Source organism: Pseudophryne corroboree, chromosome 11 (assembly GCF_028390025.1).
Source record: "Pseudophryne corroboree isolate aPseCor3 chromosome 11, aPseCor3.hap2, whole genome shotgun sequence".
Taxonomy (NCBI): domain Eukaryota; kingdom Metazoa; phylum Chordata; class Amphibia; order Anura; family Myobatrachidae; genus Pseudophryne; species Pseudophryne corroboree.
In genome coordinates, this window is record NC_086454.1 from 143,214,134 (window position 1) to 143,233,363 (window position 19,230).

General features: G+C 46.4%; 1 long non-coding RNA gene and 2 pseudogenes across 1 annotated transcript in view; 2 read left to right on the plus strand and 1 right to left on the minus strand.

The window, feature by feature from the left end:
* Positions 1-19,230, plus strand: part of LOC134970031 (uncharacterized) — a 47,801-nt gene that overhangs the window by 12,827 nt on the left and 15,744 nt on the right. The gene's annotated exons all lie outside the window — the stretch shown is intronic.
* Positions 12,618-12,736, minus strand: LOC134971301 (5S ribosomal RNA; annotated as a pseudogene).
* Positions 14,338-14,456, plus strand: LOC134971447 (5S ribosomal RNA; annotated as a pseudogene).

A 19,230-nucleotide genomic window follows, 5' to 3' on the forward strand; every position in this document is an offset into this window, starting at 1 on the left:
TGGGATCAGGAAATTCAGACAAAATTGTTCTTAATTCTGCTCGGGACCAGGGACAGTGCATTGCAATATTCCTGATGGGTGTGACCCCATTTGTGTCGGTCTTCCCATTGGGGACCGCTATCACTCTAACAGGATTAAGATTAATTACTTCACTCTGGGTTGATTCTACAGTGTGTGGTGCAACAGTTTCAGCATATTGTGCAGTGCCGTACTTACCTCTAGATACAACCTCACCTGTCCCTGAACTATGGGCCTTTGATACCCCTCTTACTGGTTGGGCGGTTCCCACTAGAGTATCGTTTATGGTGGCCGCTAGAGAGAGAGCTGAAATCGTAGTGGGCTCATCTTCCTGGTCGTATTCCTGGGGGAAGTTTAAAATGGGATACAACTTGCATGGGTTAGCGTTAGTATCAACATTTGCATTAACTTTAATTTTATTCTTATCACTACTACATTGGTTAAGTGCACCCTTATCGTACACCCGCATGTCATTCTCTGCAGCCACTTTTTCCCCTACTATATACGGTGGTGGTGCCGTTGCTATCAGACTCCTACCAGGATTTGAATTTGCTTTCTGAGCTAATTCCTGTTGTATTTCACTTTCCTGTTGCCATGCCTGTAAACAATCATAATGTCTGATCCTCTGCTTTGCAGATTTTATTAAACCTATCCTTTTTCTTAGATTCTGCAATACCTCAGGGTTCAAACTGCCTACCCGGGGAAACTGCTCCCCATCATCCTCTGTCATTCGTTCCCATTCTTTGCAAAATACCTGTGTGTGTGATCCGTATTTTTCACACATTATATACCGTGCTGACCCTTTGGGCCAGCAAATACCAACGTGAACCCTTGTTGGACGTGCCTTCTTTGAGAAATTGGCCCCCATTGTTTGCAGATATTGCTGTCTCAGCGAATTCTTACAAAACAAACCAAGTTGCCCGCGGTAAGGCGACGGTGAAAGTTCAACTAGTGCCTTCACTCACTTTACGCCCCAATTGGCCAATACGAGTTCCAGCAATGTGCCCACCACTGGACGTACCCAATTCGCGGGATCTTTTTGTAACCTCTATTTACTGGGGCGTGTGGGAGTATGCTACCCTCCCCAGTAAGTATTGGTTGTTGGAGATTTCCTGAGTGAACAGCGAAACTCCCTTAAAATAACAAAAACCTACACAAATCACATTAGAATGTACAAATAGCGTTTATGATCCCACAGTAAATTTTAATGGGTATCAAGGTAACAAACTAATGCACTCAATTACGTGCGGTCCAGTCGCACTGCGCATAAGTAACTTAATATTTATACGCTGTATGACCAACGGAATCGGTTGTTTAGGCTGCGAAACCTTCAGCCGGAGCTCAACTTGTCTATATGGGTACTACGCAAAACCCCCCGGGCTGCGCTTAAACCTTCGCAGTCCTTTTGTCTGCGGATACTACTTGCTCCTTTTACCTTGTATAATGTTAAATCGGGCAAGCCAGTCCCACGCCACCAAGTGTTCACTCACCTGATGTGGTCTCCGACGGGATCCCGATTTCTGGGTTCACAAAATAACACCTTTATTTCCACACTCACTCCTACTCACTCATATACACACTGATCTTTCTGTACAGAAATTCCTTTCATACAGGCAGTAGTCCAATCCCTGAGTATTGCAATAGAAAAAGGTTCTCTTTTAACTAAGCTTTTTGGAAAACTGAACAAACCTGTGCTATTATCAGGTGGCTATATTATACCGCCCCCACTAAAACAATGTTATCGTGTGATTTGAGTCCCGGTGGGCGTATCCGTACGCTCCATTGCGTAAACACGCTACGTGCGTATGCTTTGTGTTGCGTACGTAATCTCGCACGTTGCCCGAGGCACGTATGCACAAAGTCCAGATATGCCCACAGCAAGGCAACTAACACGCTTCTATAAATGTAAACGATGTTCAACTGTAATCGCTTACCGTACACCACACAGTATTTGCTATGCTGTGTGCGTGTCCTTTGCAATTATTCCCTTAAAAATTATCCTTTATAATCTCAACTAAATAGCACCAGATTTCCTCAGCACGTCTCTAATAATCGATTCTAATGGCAACAAGAGAGTGAGCCGCAACAATGCAGATGTGTGCGTGCGTGCGTGCGTGTGTGCGTACGCAAAACACAAATAAACAATTAAAAAGATAATAGCGTATTGTTCTTACCTTCCGGTTCCGGATTCCACCAGCACTCCTACAGCGTAGCGAAACAGACGCTTATCTAGCCAGCACTACTGTATCCCTCACCACTAATACGGATACGTAGGGATACTACTTTCCCGCCCTTTGCTGATAGATAAAGTCTGTGTTCGCTAGTGCGGATATGTGGAGGACGGACGAGGCCCCAATTGATAAAGCTGATTATTTACCTTAGAACACAAGCTATTTACAAATATCGTGAAGCCGTAATGGCCGCTGTCCCTCGTGCACGTGCTACGCACTTCGCACGCTATTTGCGTACAAAGACCTCGCACGTGGTACGCAAGTTACGTACACACGCTGCGCTGTGAGTACGGGATATACACAGCGAGCGTACACACAGATAATAACCTTTTAAACCTTACACAGAGTATGCTTATACTGTAATTCTTAGTGTTGAGATACTACAATGATATAACTGTTTAACCTTGGTCTGTAAGCTAGCTGTTTGAGCGATTGAGACGCTCCGATTACCCTCAGCAATGTAATAAACACACAATACTTTGCTAAGGTTCCAACACCTTTACTAACAATATTTAGCTAAGTAAAAGGGAAAAAAAACAGTTAACAGTTCATACACTACAGGCTAACATAAATATCTAACAGAATGACTAAACAGAAATATACACAACAGCGAACGATCGCAAACACAAATACATAGACTAAGAATGAATGGCTAACATTAAAACGGGTAACAAAGTGGCCACAGAGAAACATACCATACGGGGAACACTCGCTAGCGCAACCGGATCCAGTCCTCCAATTATCAGAGATAAATGTTGATGAGAGAGAGAGTACTGGCCGGTCTGGGGACAGTGACCCTTATATACACATCATACAGTGTACTACAAAGGGCCCTACAATCTTATTGTTCATTGGACACAGGAATGTCTCCTCGCATCATAACAAAAGGTCATAGGTTAGTTTGAACAGGTGGGCTGTGACTATATCAAACTGCTCAGGTGGGAGGGAATCTCAGAATTCCCGCCGCATGGATAATGAACCGCAAATATAGTAAATGTCCAGAAACTACTAATAGACATAACTATACGCAGGAGCGATTAATCTTTACCTAACCAGCACCGGATTGTTTCTAATAAAATGTTCTTTAGTTAGGTACCAAACACCACTGCTCAAACCCTGTCTGACCCTTCGTATCATGCAAAGAGGAATTCCTCTGTCCAGGGACCAGTTACAATAAACAAACTTACAGTTATTATTAAGGGGAACATTATCTATAAAACATACTATTTGGATTTACTATGTAACATTTGAGTCGCCCGCTAGACGCACACAAACTCTACCGTAAATGCACATACCACGCGCCAATGCGCACGGCCGTAGAAGCTCCATTACGCAACTGCGAGTATCCGCACGCACGGGAGAGAATGTGCACGTGCAGCGGGCAAGCGCATGGGGTGAATATATGGCAACGTGTAGCGTGATATTTTTCGACTTTGACACTGTAGGTAATTAAATTACATCCTAGAGGATACTGGGGTCCACATTAATACCATGGAGATGTACCAAAGTTCCAAAACCGAGTGGGAGAGTGCTGAGGATCCTGCAGAACGGATTGACCAAACTGAAGGTCCTCAGAGGCCAAAGTTTCAAACTTGTAGAACTTAACAAACGTGTTTGAACCTGACCAAGAGATGTAAAGCCGAGACACCCCGGGCAGCCGCCCAGGAAGAACCCAACGACCGAGTAGAGTGGGCATGAACAGAGTTAGGAACCGGCAAGCCTGCTCTAGAGAATTGCCTCTTTTTCCTGCCAGTATATGTACGGACTGTCTGACATGCCTACTTGGATGCTGTCACTCATGTAATCCTCCACCATTCTTTCAATGGTAACAGAATCATATGCAGTGACAGTAGACATGTCAGTAATCGTTGGCAGGTCCTTCAGTCTGGACTAGATGTCAGCACTCGCTTGCTCCTGACTGCCCTGCATCACCGCCAGTGGGTCGGCAAGGAAATCTTATCCTTTTCCTCGCAGCCTCAGTTGTGGGAGAAAATGAAGGAGGAGCTGTTGATGGGTCACGTTCTGCTTGGCTTGACAATTTTCTCACTAGCAGGTCTTTGAACCTCTGCAGACTTGTGTGTGCTGGAAAGAGAGATACAACGTAGGCTTTAAGCCTAGGATCGAGCACGGTGGCCGAAATGTAGTGCTCTGCTTTCAACAGCTTGACCACCATTGAATTCTGTCTGTCACCGCCCGGCGCAGGGAGGTGCGGGGGGGCCGGGACTTACCCGTCCGGGCGCTCTGGAGGGGGCCATCCAGCGGGGGTGTGGGCTGCTGGCGCTGGGTAGGATGTGCAGGCAGGGTGGCCAGGAACGCTGGTCTCCGTGTCCTGTGATGCAGCCTGGGAGCTGTGTCCTCGGCGTCACCATCTTGGTTATGGGCAAAATGCCTGTCTTGCCCACACTTCTTCTCTTTTATGTGTTAAGGCAGCCAATAGTATTTGGAGTGGCTGGTATAAGACAGGAAGGCCTGGGGAAGGTAATTTGCCAGTGCAATGTCTCTCACAGTTTACTGTGACCTTAGTTCTCTGTGCTTCTCCGCAGCTTCTCCAGCTTCGGGCTCCTGTTAGACGCAACAACAGCCGCAGATGACCCACGAACCTTGTTGTGGCTTCATACCGCTCTACCCAGCCAGCTGCTATAGTTCCGGCTACCAATCTAGCTACCTGCTCCCAGACGCCACAGTAACCAACCGGCCGGAAACTTCCCACTAACCCTGGGTTAGGGTCACCGGTGCCTTTCCACCTCCAGCCGGCCAATAGTTCTTTAGACTCAAGTAATTGGCATTGGCGAATTCGTTCAGTCATCTCCTATGTCCCTGTGACAATAAATACATGCACAAAACCTTCATCCATCCAGCTCGACTAGTATTTAAAGATCCGAGTACTCACGAGCCTTCTGTACCGAAACCGGATTCACAGAATTCCTCAGATATGACACTGGCAAAGCGAATGAAGGGCTCCATCCACAAGTCCCACATACTTTGCAGAATCGCTCCGTCTTAGCTCCTTCATCAATATCTCCAGCTGCTTCTGCAAAAGCCTGATGAGGGGAATGACCTGATTCAAGCTGCCAGTGTCTGAACTGACTTCACGTGTGGCAAGTTCGATGGGGCTGGAGAACCTTGCACAAGACAGAAATCATTCTCCACTGCGCTTGAGTCAGATGCATTCCTTTGTCTATATCGTAGGTGGATGTATAGGCTTGAATGGCTTTTAGCTGCTCCTCCATCCTCTGAAGCATATAGATTGTTGAATTCCACCTTGTTACCACCTCTTTATTCAGGTGACGGCAGGGCAGGTTCAGGAGTGTTTGATTGCGTTCCAGTCTTTGGCATGTGGTGGCTGAATGTCAAAAAGTGGCCCGCAATTTTACGGGCCACCGACAGCATCTCCTGCACACCCCTATCATTTTTCAAAAAATTCTTCACCACCAAATTAATTGTATGTGCAAAACATGGGACGTGCTGGAATTTGCCCAGATGTAATGCACGCACAATATTTGTGGCATTGTCCAATATCACAAATCGCCAGAAGAGTTTAATTGGGGTAAGCCATTGTACGATGATGTCCCTCAGTTTCTGTAAGAGGTTGTCAGCGGTGTTCCTCTTACAGAAAGCGGTGATACATACCATAGCCTGCCTAGGAACGAGTTGGCGTTTGCAAGATGCTGCTACTGTACCGCTGCTGTTGTAGCTGCGGGAGGCAATACATCTACCCAGTGGGCTGTCACAGTCATATAGTCCTTAGTCTGCCCTGTTCCACTTGTCTACATGTCTGCGGTTAAGTGGGTATAACTGCATTTTGTAGGACACTGAGGACACTTTTTCTGACGTCTCTGTACATTCTCGGTATCGCCTGCCTAGTGAAGTGAAACCTAGATGGGATTTGGTACCGGGGACACACTATCTCACACAATTCTCTAAGTCCCACTGAACTAATGGCGGATACCGGATGTACGTCTAACACCAACATAACTGTCAAGGCCTCAGTTATCCGCTTTGCAAAAGGATGGCTGCTGTCATATTTCATCTTCCTCACAAAGGACTGGTGGACAGTCAATTGCTTAGTTAAAGTAGTACAAGTTGTCTTCCGACTTCCCCTCTGGGATGATGATCGACTCCTAGCAGCAACAACAGCAGCGGCAGCAACAGCAGCAGTAGCCGTACCACTCAAGGATCCTCCGGAGGAATCCCGGTTAGGAGAGGACTCCTCAGTCTGGCCAGTGATATGGCCTGCAGGACTACTGACGTTCCTGACTGAGGAGGATGTTGACGTTGAGGGAGTTGGTGGTGTGGTTTGCAGGATCTTGGGTACAAGAGGAAGAAGGGATTTAGGTGTTAGTGGACTGCTTACGCTCTTACCCAAAGTTTCACAACTTGACACTGACTTCTGATGAATGCGCTGCAGGTGATGTATAAGGGAGGATGTTCCTAGGTGGTTATCATTCTTACCCCTACTTATTACAGATTGACAGGGGCAACACACGGCTTGACACCTGTTGTCCGGATTTGTGGAAAAATAATTCCAGACCGAAGAGGTGGCTTTTTTGATATTTTGCCCAGGCATCACAATAGGCTTTTTCATCCGACGGACAACAGGTGTCTCCCCCGGTGCCTGATTTAAACAAATCACATCACCATCACCTCATCGTCAACTTCCTCCTCAGCGCCAGCAACACCCATATTCTCATCCTGGTGTACTTCAACAGTGACATCTTCAATTTGAATATCATAAACTGGACTGAGGGTGCTACTTCCAGCACTTGCAGAGGGCGTGCAAATGGTCGAAGGAGCCACCTCTTCCCGTCCAATGTTGGGAAGGTCAGGCATCGCAAACGCTGGCACACTTGGACTCTCCTTGGGGATTTGTGATACCATCTTAGAATGCACAGTTCTTTGCTGTGCTTTTTCCAGCTTCACTCTTATAATTTTTCTAGCGGGAGAATGAGGGCTTCCATCGTCATGTGAAGCTGAACCACTAGTCATGAACATAGGCCAGGGCCTTAGCCGTTCCTTGCCACTCCGTGTCATAAATGGCATATTGGCAAGTATGCGTTTCTCTTCAGACCATTTTTTGGGTCTTTTTACTGAACTTTGGCTTTTTGGATTTTACATGCCCTCTACTATCACTTTGGGCATCGGCCTTGGCAGACGACGTTGATGGGATTTCATTGCCTATGTCATGACTAGTGGCAGCAGCTTCAGCACTAGGAGGAGGTGGTTCTTGATCTTTCACTATTTTATCCTCCAAATTTTTGTTCTCCATTATTTTTCTGGAGTTATATTACAATATGTGGTACAGGTGAGCGCACCTTTACATCACACAGGGCAAACCCTGTGAAAATAATTTGGATTAAATATTAATAACCCATATATTTGGAGTAAATAATATACAGCACAGGACAGCACCACTGAACTTATATGGCAGCACCACTGGACTGGACTTATACGGCAGTCCCACTGGACAAATAAGGCAGTATCACTGGACTGGATTTGTATGCCAGCACCACTGGATTTATACGGCAGGATCACCAGAATTATATGGCAGGATCACTGGAATTATGCAACAGGATCACTGGATTTATACATCAGTACCACTGGAATTATACGGCAGGATCACTGGAATTATACGGCAGGATCATTGGATTTATACGCCAGTACCACTGGAATTATACGGCAGGATCACTGGAATTATATGCCAGTACCACTGGAATTATACGGCAGGATCACTGGAATTATACTCCAGTACCACTGGAATTATACAGCAGGATCACTGGAATTATACGCCAGTACCACTGGAATTATACGGCAGGATCACTGGATTTATACGCCAGTACCACTGGAATTATACGGCAGGATCATTGGATTTATATGGCAGTACCACTGGACATATATGGCAGTATCACTGGACTGAATTTATACGCCAGTACCACTGGAATTATACGACAGGATCACTGGAATTATACGGTAGGATCACTGGATTTATACAGCAGGTTAACTGGAATTATACAGCAGGATCACTAGACTTATACGCCAGTACCACTGGAATTATAACGCAAGATCACTGGATTTATACGCCAGTACCACTGGAACAGGGACGTGCGGAATTATACAGCAGGATCACTGGAATGATACGCCAGTACCACTGGAATTATACGGCAGGATCACTGGAATTATACTCCAGTACCACTGGAATTATACAGCAGGATCACTGGAATTATACACCAGTACCACTGGAATTATACGGCAGGATCACTGGATTTATACGCCAGTACCATTGGAATTATACGGCAGGATCATTGGACTTATATGGCAGTACCACTGGACATATATGGCAGTATCACTGGACTGGATTTATACGCCAGTACCACTGGAATTATACGGCAGGATCACTGGAATTATACGGTAGGATCACTGGATTTATACAGCAGGATCACTGGAATTATACAGCAGGATCACTAGACTTATACGCCAGTACCACTGGAATTATAAGGCAAGATCACTGGATTTATATGCCAGTACCACTGGAACAGGGACGTGCGGAATTATACGGCAGGATCACTGGAATTATACGCCAGTACCACTGGAATTATACGGCAGGTTCACTGGATTTATACGCCAGTACCACTGGAATTATACGGCAGGATCACTGGATTTATATGCCAGTACCACTGGAATTATATGGCAGGATCGCTAGAATTATACGGCAGGATCACTAGAATTATACGGCAGTACCACTGGATTTATACGGCAGTACCACTGGACATATACGGCAGTATCACTAGACTGGACTTATACGCCAGTACCACTGGAATTATACGGCAGAATCACTGGATTTATACGGCAGTACCGCTGGACATATATGGCAGTATCAATGGATATATACGGCAGTATCACTGGACATGTACAGTAGCACAGGGACACCACCACTGGACTGATGCAGGATAACACAGCACCACTGCAATAGACTGGATTTATACAGCAGCACTGGACATATGGCAGCAGAGGACACCACCACTGTGACTGGACTGATGCAGCACAATACACCACCACTGAACTGATGCTGCACAACACAGCACCATTTGACGGGATTTATACAGCAACACTGGACATATGGCAGAAGAGGATACCGCCACTGTGACTGGACTGATGCAGCACAAGACACCACCACTGGACTGATGCAGCACAACACAGCACCACTGTACTGGACTTATACAGCAGCACTGGACATATGGCAGCAGAGGACACAACCACTGTGACTGGACTGATGCAGCACAAGACACTAACACTGAACTGATACAGGACACTGAGGACGGAGACACATCTTCTCTCGGGTGTAGTATGGTATGCCGGCGGCCGGGCTCCCGGCGACCAGCATACTGGCGCCGGGAGCCTGACCGTTGGCATACCGACAGTGTGGCGAGTGCAAAGGAGCCCCTTGCGGGCGTGGTGGCGCGCTATGCGCCACGCTATTTATTCTCCCTCCAGGGGGGTCGTGGACCCCCACGAGGGAGAAAAGCTGTCGGTATGCTGGGTGTCGGGATTCTGGCGCCGGTATACTGTGCGCCGGGATCCCGACATACGGCATACTGAAGACCACCCCTTCTCTCTACACTCTCCAATGCCGGAGTGAAAATGGCGGCGACTGTTAAATATCTGAATGCATAAGGAATATAATTTATTCTCTTAATACAATATAGTCACATATTTCAATATTTCATAGGTACAGCATACAGCTGTACCTATCATATACAGCTATACCTATCATATACTGTACCATACCTTATCATATAACATACCTTAACTCTTAATCCATTTTGTTAGAAAAGTGACCTTCATACAGACATTGGTTCACTTATCAGATACATGTACCTTTAAACAGAGTTTGGAAACCAGCAGACTCATTGTGTGTAATACAATTGGAATTAGCACCAAATAAGGCTAATTAGCTTCTAGCTGGTTCCTTGTCCTAATATGAGCATAACATTGTATCCAGATGCATGAGATAATTTGGGAGTGTGATAAGAATGGGGCGTAAATGAATATTATAAAAAACAGTGTATCACCATGTTTTTCTCTGTTGAAGCATTTTGACCCGGGCTGAGAGGATGTGGTCTCTCAACCTGTACACGGGCGGGGTCTTTTTAATAAATAATCAATTGCTTTTCTAAGTCTGACTTCAATTCAGTCTTTTACTTAACAGCAACAACAGCAACAAGATGGTCAAATTAGGATTAGACGATTTATATGGAATCCAAACCCCGCGAGAATCCGACAGCGGGATGATGACATTTTGCCTTGTTCTGGTCTCCGAGGCAGGCGGGAAAACCCGAGCCTGACTCGGATCCGGGCTCGGGTGGTGACGTTCGGGCGGGTTTGGTTCTCTGAGAACCGAACCCGCTCATCTCTAATTTTCTCCAAATCCGGTGGTAATGTTCAGATGTTACCCCCTTCCTGGACAGGATCAAGATAGGAAGAACAGTGTCCAGAACCAGAATGCCTTTCCGGGCTAGAATTTGATGATCAACTTCCATGCCGTCAAACGTAGCCGCGGCAAGTCTTGATAGATGAACGGCCCTTTTTGCAGAAGGTCCTCCCGAAGAGGTAGAGGCCACGGATCTTCCAGGAGTATCTCCAGTACGTCCGCGTACCAAGCCCTTCTTGGTCAATCTGGAGCAATGAGAATTGCTTAAACCTTTTCCCTTTTTATCCTTTTGAGAATCCTTGGGATCAGTGGAAGTGGTGGAAACACGTACACCCTCTGATAGACCCATGGAGTCACCAGAGGTTCTGCCTCCACCACCTGTGGGTCTCTCGACCTGGAACAATACCGCTGGAGTTTCGTGTTGAGACGAGAGGCCATCATGTCGATCTGTGGAAGTCCCCACCGACTTGTCAAGCACCCAAACACCTCCGGGTGAAGGGCCCACACTCCTGGATGGAGATCGTGTCTGCTGAGGAAGTCTGCTTCCCAGTTGTCCACTCCTGGAATGAAGATTGCGGACAACGCTATTGCTTGTCTTTCCGTCCAGATGAGAATCCTTGTTACCTCTGACATCGCTGCTCTGCTCTTCGTTCCGCCTTGTTGGTTTATGTACGTCACTGCCGTCACATTGTACGACTGAACCTGAATGGCTTGATCTTGAAGAAGATGTGAAGCCTGCAGAAGGCTGTTGTATATTGCCCTTAGTTCCAGAATGTTGATTAGAGGAGTGGCTTCCTGACTTGTCCATCTTCCTTGGAAGTGTTGCCCCCTGGTGACTGTTCCCCAACCTCAGAGGCTTGTGTCTGTGGTTAGAAGAATCCAATCTTGAATCCTGAACCTTTGGCTTTCTGTGAGGTTAGGAGTGTGAAGCCACCACAGCAGAGAAATCCTGACTCTTGGCGACAGATGTATCCTCTGGTGCATGTGAAGATGCGATCCGGACCATTTGTCCAACAGATCTAGTTGGATGAGCCTTGCATGAAACCTTCCGTACTGCAGCACCTCAGAAGCCGCTACCATCTTCCCCAGAAGACAAATTCACAGGTGCACCATATCCAGGGAGGTTGTAGAACCGCCCGCACCATCAACTGAATTACCAATGCCTTTTCCAATGCAAGGAAAACTCTCATTGCTTCCGTGTCCAGTATCATACCCAGAAACTGAAGTTTCCTCGTCAGTTCCAGGTGAGATTTTGGTAGGTTCAGAATCCACCCGTAATCCTGGAGCAGTCAAGTCGAAATTGCAATACTGTCCAGCAACTTCTCCCTGGATGATGCTTTTATCAGCAGGTCGTCCAGGTACGAAATTATGTTCACTCCCTGTTTGCGTAGGAGGAACATCATGTCTGCCATGACCTTGGTGAATACCCATGGTGCCGTTGAGAGGCCAAATGGCAGGGCCAGGAACTGGTAGTGACAGTCCTGTAATGCATACCTTAGATAAAAAAGGAGAAAAGAAGACTCTTTTGTGGGTGCACTCTTATATAATTGTGAAAGTATCAGAAAGATATTGGTTAAAATTTAATATTTATTAGTAACAAAAATAAAACACATAGTAGTTGAATGTACAGATAAAGAAATAAAAGAAAATAAACATCAGAACCGGTAATACTGATATTGATGTCCAATAGTGGTTCCAAGCTGTCTGGGTAAGGTCAAAATTTCAAATGTATGGTAAATCCATAGATTGGTCTCAACTAACTGCCTGAAATGTAAAAATGATGCAGACTGATAGGTACTTAGAGCCTCAGTGATGGCTAAGATTGTAAATGTGGACAGCTGTATTCCCTGCAACTGGCGTTGAAATTAGGGTAGAATGCAGATTGAATAAAGAAAAGATGAATCTGCTGTCAGTGTTAGACACTGAGCCTGGCCGCCCAAGATTTTCTACTAAACCGAGTATTCCTCAAGAGTCTCCCACTCGAGTACTGACTCGGCCCAACACTGCTTAGCTTCCAAGATCGGAAGGATTCGAGCGTTACCAGTGTGGTATGATAGTAGAAAATTTGTGATATTGCTCTGGAATCACTGATGAGAGTTCATAAATAACATAAAGTATTAGGAATAGTACTGAATAGGAAAGAAAAGGAAGGAACAAAAAAAGGGGGGATCTGCTGCCAATGTTAAACAGGGGTAAATACCACTGAATCAATGGTGAGAGTCCCGAAATTATAGCAATAGTTGGAAAAAAGAGGAAGTAGTGAAGACAAGATTAGTTTTATAGGTAAAGGTTCTCAATGAAACAGTCGTTCCCAATGATTGAAAAAATATGAAAATAATGGCTACTTAATATATTATGATACAAGATGCCAGATGTTAATATCAAATAGTGAATATGGCCACAGGTAAATCACTGGACGGTAGCCATATAAAAAGAGAAAAGGACAACACTGCAGCTGGCGTCAAAATGCTGATGCTATTAAAAGATGAATAACACCTCACAAAAAACATATATGAAAGTCCTGAAATAGTTGATATGAATAATACACAATATCAGATATCAGAAATAAATGTCCACAAAAATGAATCACTGAAAGGTAACTATGTATGAGAAGAAAAGAACAGCATTATAGCTGGAATCAGTAAAGACTGTTCAAAATGTAAATAACAACAACTGTAACCATGGCAGGTTTCAGTACTACTGAGACGCTGAGGCTATATTAATGCAATTCTTTAGGCTGGAATGAATATGATATCATGTGTCAGATATTGCTAGATGCACTATCAATGATAAATAGATCTAAATCAATAGATCAATAGATTCACTGTCAATAATAAATAGATCTAAATCAATGCAACTACAGCCATGGTGTGCCTGATATGGGTTAAGTATTACCTGCAAAGAAAAAACAGAATATAGCGGTTAAGAGCACGGGTAACTCTGGAAACAGATATTACCCGTGTAAGCGTCCTGATGATGGGTCGAATAACAGAGGTGTGCTGTGGATCTGGGAGACTGTAAGACCGCTGGGCTGGCGTGGGATGAGGCGCAGGTTTAGCAGAAGGAAAAGTCCATGGTCACAGGGCAGCCGTGTCAGAGTCCCGATGCAAGGTCGAATGCCATGCCGCAAAGGTGCGCTGTGGATCCGGGATACTGAAAGACCGCTGGGCTAGTGTGAGATGAGGCGCAGGTTAGCAGTAGGAAATGTCCGTAATACTGAGGCAGCTGTGTCAGAGTCCCGATGGCAAGTCGAATGTCGTGCCGCAAAGATGCGCTGTGGATCCGGGATGCTGTGGAACTGCTAGGCTGGCATGAGATGAGGCACAGTTTGGCAGAAGGAGACGTCCATGGTCCCAGAACAGCTGAGAGTCGTAAGACGCGTTTCGCCCATTCGCCTGGCTTGGTCAATCATTGGGAACGACTGTTTCATTGAGAACCTTTACCTATAAAACTAACCTTGTCTTCACTACTTCCTCTTTTTTCCAACTATTGCTATAATTTCGGGACTCTCACCATTGATTCAGTGGTATTCACCCCTGTCTAACATTGGCAGCAGATCCCCCTTTTTTTGTTCCTTCCTTTTCTTTCCTATTCAGTACTATTCCTAATACTTTATGTTATTCATGAACTCTCATCAGTGATTCCAGAGCAATATTACAAATTTTCTACTATCATACCACACTGGTAACGCCCGAATCCTTTCAATCTTGAAAGCTAAGCAGTGTTGGGCCGAATCAGTACTCGAGTGGGAGACTCTTGAGGAATATTCGGTTTAGTAGGAATCTTGGGCGGCCAGGCTCAGTGTCTCAAGGCCCAAACACACTGGTCGATATATCGGCCGTTCTCTTGAACGGCCGATATATCGCGGAACCGTCGGCCAGTGTGTACGGCCGATACATCTGTGAACTCCGTCATTCACAGACGTATCGCGTCGGCTGCGCAGCACAGCCGACGGCCAATATATCTAACGATATATCGGCGCGTCGCTGTGTGTGTACGGGGCGGTCGTCCGACCGCCCGTACACATGCTGCGGCGGCCGGCGGAGATTGACAGGTGAACTGGGTGGGCGCACGCCCGCCCAGTTCATGACATCAGTCCCCCGACGGATCGGGCAGTGTGTATGCACAGCACACTGCCCGATCCGTACATAGATATATCTGCAGATCAATTGATCTGCAGATATATCTACTAGTGTGTACCCACCTTCACACTGACAGCAGATTCATCTTTTCTTTATTCAATCTGCATTCTACCCTCATTTCAACGCCAGTTGCAAGGAATACAGCTGTCCACATTTACAATCTTAGCCATCACTGAGGCTCCAAGTACCTATCAGTCTGCATCATTTTAAGACTATACATTTCAGGCAGTTAGTTGAGACCAATCTATGGATTTACCATACATTTGAAATTCTGACCTTACCCAGACAGCTTGGAACCACTATTGCTCATCAATATCAGTATTACCGGTTCCGATGTTTATTTTCTTTTATTTCCTTATCTGTACATTCAACTACTATGTGTTTTATTTTTGTTACTAATAAATATTAAATTTTAACCAATATCTTTCTGATACTTTCACAATTATATAAGAGTGCAGCCACAAAAGAGTCTTCTTTTCTCCTTTTTTGTTGTATGTTTCATTACTGACTCAGGGTGCACCACCAAATTTAAGATTGATTGGAAAATATTTTTTCTCTCTCATCAGCGTATTTTGGTAATTTGACTATCTACTGCTTATCCTATTTCTCTGTGCAGTTTAACCCCTATACAAAACCTTAGATAAGCCTGGTGAGGTGGCCAGATCAGGATGTGAAGATACGCATCCTTGATATCCAGAGACACCAAGAATTCCCCTTCCTCCAGACCTGAGATCACTGCTCTCAGAGACTCCATCTTGAATATGAATACCCGTAAGTACGGGTTCAGGAATTTGAGGTTTAAAATGGGCCTTACCGAACCGTCCGGTTTCAGAACCACAAACAAGTTGGAATAGTAACCTTTGTTCTGTAGGTGAGGTGGAACTGGAACAATGACCTGAGTCTGTACCAGTTTTTGTATAGCTGCCTGTAGAGTTAGACTTGCTTCTGAAGAAGCTGGTAAGCCTGATTTGAAGACTCTGTGAGGTGGGAGTTCCTGAAACTCCAGTCTGTAGCCCTGGGTGATAAGAGCTTTCACCCAGGGATCTAGGCCTGATGTTGCCCATATGTAACCGAAATATCTCAAGTGGGCACCCACCTGCCTGTCTTCCAGGCAGTGCAGTCCACCGTCATGCCGAAGGCTTTGAGGAACCTGTAGGAGCAGGTTTTCTGGGTTTACCTCTATTACCTTTGAATGAAGCAGAAGAACTGTTGGATTTACCTTTGAACTTTGCTGTCTGAAAGGACTGCAGAGTTGGAGCAGAGTAGGTTTTCCTAGCTGGGGGCGCTGCAGACGGAAGGAACGTAGACTTACCCGCCGTAGCCTTGGATATCCACGCATCCAGTTCATCTCCAAACAGGGCGTCACCTTTGAATGGTAGGCTTTCCACTCCCTTTCTGGAATCCGCATTCCACTGACGTAGCCATAAGCCCGGACGCACCGACATAGCCATGGCCGTGGAGCATGCATGGAGTAAGCCAATTTTTTTTAGGGCTTCCACCACAAAATTAGCCAAGTCCTGTACATGCTGTAGGAGTAAAACTATCCCCCCCCCCCCCCCCCCCCATGTAAGGAATCTAAGTCCTCAATTAGAGTACCTGACCATATGGAAATGGCCCTAGAGATCCAAGCGCAAGCTATAGTGGGTCTCTGGGCCACCCCCACAGCCGTGTACAGAGATTTGAGAGTGGTCTCAATCTTACGGTCAGCCGTGTCCTTTATGGAGGCTGCACCTGGGACTGGTAAGATTATTTTATGGGACAATCTAGAAATTGAGGCATCAACAATTGGCGGTACTTCCCACTTTTTCCTGTCATCTTGCGGAAAAGGTAAAGATGCTATTAACCATTTAGGAAACTGAAACTTCTTGTCAGGAGTGAGCCACGTTTCTTCAAATAGAGAATTTAACTCATTAGATGCAGGGAATGTAGCAGAGGATTTCTTTTTTATATTGAAATGAGATTCCTCAGTGTCCTCTGTCACTGTATCAGGAATATGCAGGACCTCCCTAATAGCCTCTATTAGGGCCTGTATTCCCTGCATCCCCCCATCTAAATCCAAATAACCGTCACGTCATTTGCATCATGTCATCATCATCGGTGTCAGTATGCAGGATTTTTGCCAGCATACGTTTTTGTGGACAAATGGCAGGGGTCTGAGACCCTGGTATGTGCACTGAATCTCTCTCTATTCATCAGGTCATTCATAGACTGTTTTAAGTATTGCATCTCTTTCTCAGTTTGGGACAATTTATGAGAAATGTTTGAGATCATCCCTTTCAGTGAATCTAACCACACTGGTTCCGACCCACTAGCCTGAGAAGGTGTACTATCTTGTGTACACTGTATAGATCCCCCTGGAGACGAGAAGCACTCTGCAGTGCAGGACACACACTCTTTTGACATAGCAACAATTAAAAACACAGCCACACAGTAGAGAAGAGGGTATAACACAGTTAACCCACATCCAGAGCCATCCAGGGAGATGCAGAGTATGACAGAGCCAGCCACAACGCGCCCCTATGGTCAATAAAAGACTTAGGGGGTCATTCCGACCCGATCACAGCGTGCTTTCGTTCGCACAGCTGAGACCGGGTCACTACTGTGCACGCACGGGGGCCGTAATGCGCACGCGCGTCGTTGCCCGGCGATGGTCATTGCCGGGCAGCGACGCTGACTACGAACAAAGCGGTCGCAGCGGCGACCGCAAGACGATTAACTGCAGGAAGGCGTTCCGGGGTGGGTACTCACCGTCAAAGCCGAGCCCATCATCGCTGGATCCGTCGCACAGGGTAAGTATGTCCAGGGCTGGTCTTGTTTTGCAGGAAACTTTTTAAGCATAGCAGGGCTGCACAAGCGTTCACAGCCCTGCTATGCTAAAATACACTCCCCCATAGGCAGAGATTAGTTGATTGCACCAGCAGCAAAAAGTTGCTTGGTGCGATCAACTCGGAATGAGCGCCCTAGCTGGGTCCCAAACTAAGTACCCTCAATAGAGGCTTAGTATACCATTATTGCCCCCCTTCCTTTGCTATAACCCCTGGTACCACTGAGGTAAACTGGAGTCTTGAAGGAGGAGCTGTGCGTCCCTGTGAGACTGTTCAGTGAGAACTGCAGAGGGAAAATGGCGCTGGTGAGCTGCTGGATCCGCTCAGAGTGAAGCCCCGCCCCCTTAATGGTGCGCGGTCTTCCCGGTTTTTTATACTGGCTTGAAGTATTTCATGTGCTTAACAGTGGGTTAAAACCCCTGTAAGCGATAGCGCCAGTGTTGGTAGTGTTTGTGACTTCAGCTCGCCCCTCACCGTGGATACACACCTAAGAATGTTACTGAAGTCTGGAGCCGCAGCCTTGTCAGCGCTGCGCTCCTACCCTTGTGCCACCATTACCGCTGGCGACCCGCTAACCAGGACGCCGGCGTTCTACTCACCACTCTCTTTTCTTCTGGATCTGTTAGGGGTGGTGGCGTGCTTCGGGAGGGTACGCTCGCCATGGTGGGGCTTGCGAATGACTCCCTCAGGAGTTCAGTGTTCTGTCAGTGGAGAAACGGGACCATTAACTCTTTAGGAAGTTGGGCCGTTCTCCCCCCTAAGTCCGACGAAGCAGGCATGCTGGTGCCACCCAGCAGTGCCTGAAAATAACAAACAGAAAATAAATGCAGGAAACTCTTCAGGAGCTTCCCTAAGCATGACCGGCTCCTCCGGGCAGATTTTCTAAACTGAGTCTGATAGGAGGGGCATAGAGGGAGGAGCCAGCCCACACTATTAATTTCTTAAAGTGCCCAAGGCTCCTAGTGGACTCATCTATACCCCATGGTACTAATGTGGACCCCAGTATCCTCAAGAACGTAAGAGAAAATATGATATGCTTTATAATATCAGTAATGCTAGAGACAGTGCACCTACAACAACCCCCTTTTTTCTGTAGAACAACAAGTCTCAGTAGGTAGCACCTCACATTACTGGCAGATATAGGTGTGCAGTCTAAGGCTCCTCCCTAATGAATGCAGATCCGTCGGCCTATGCAGCGATCTGCATTAATCTCTGAATGACCCCCTATGCCAGGTACAGCCTTCATTCCCTCCACATTGTGGCCCCGGTACCTACAGGAGGTCCCGGCTCGGGCGCTGCTCCTCCTCTACCTTTTCCTCCGATATCTCACAGGCTCCGTTACTCCAGTGGCTCTCTAGGATGTTGTCAGTGACCCAGAGAGGGGGTACTACTTACTAGGGCCTGGGACTGATGGAGGGGCCCGGTGGAGGCCCTTGTCCACTGTACTCCCACCTTACTGGGCAGCAGCAGTAGCTCTCATCTTGGCAGCACAGCACATGCTGCAGTGTGCTGTGCTGCAGTGGGCAGAGAGGCTGCTGCTATTGCTGAGCCACTGTGTGTTCCTGTATGGGTGGGGGGATTGTGATCAC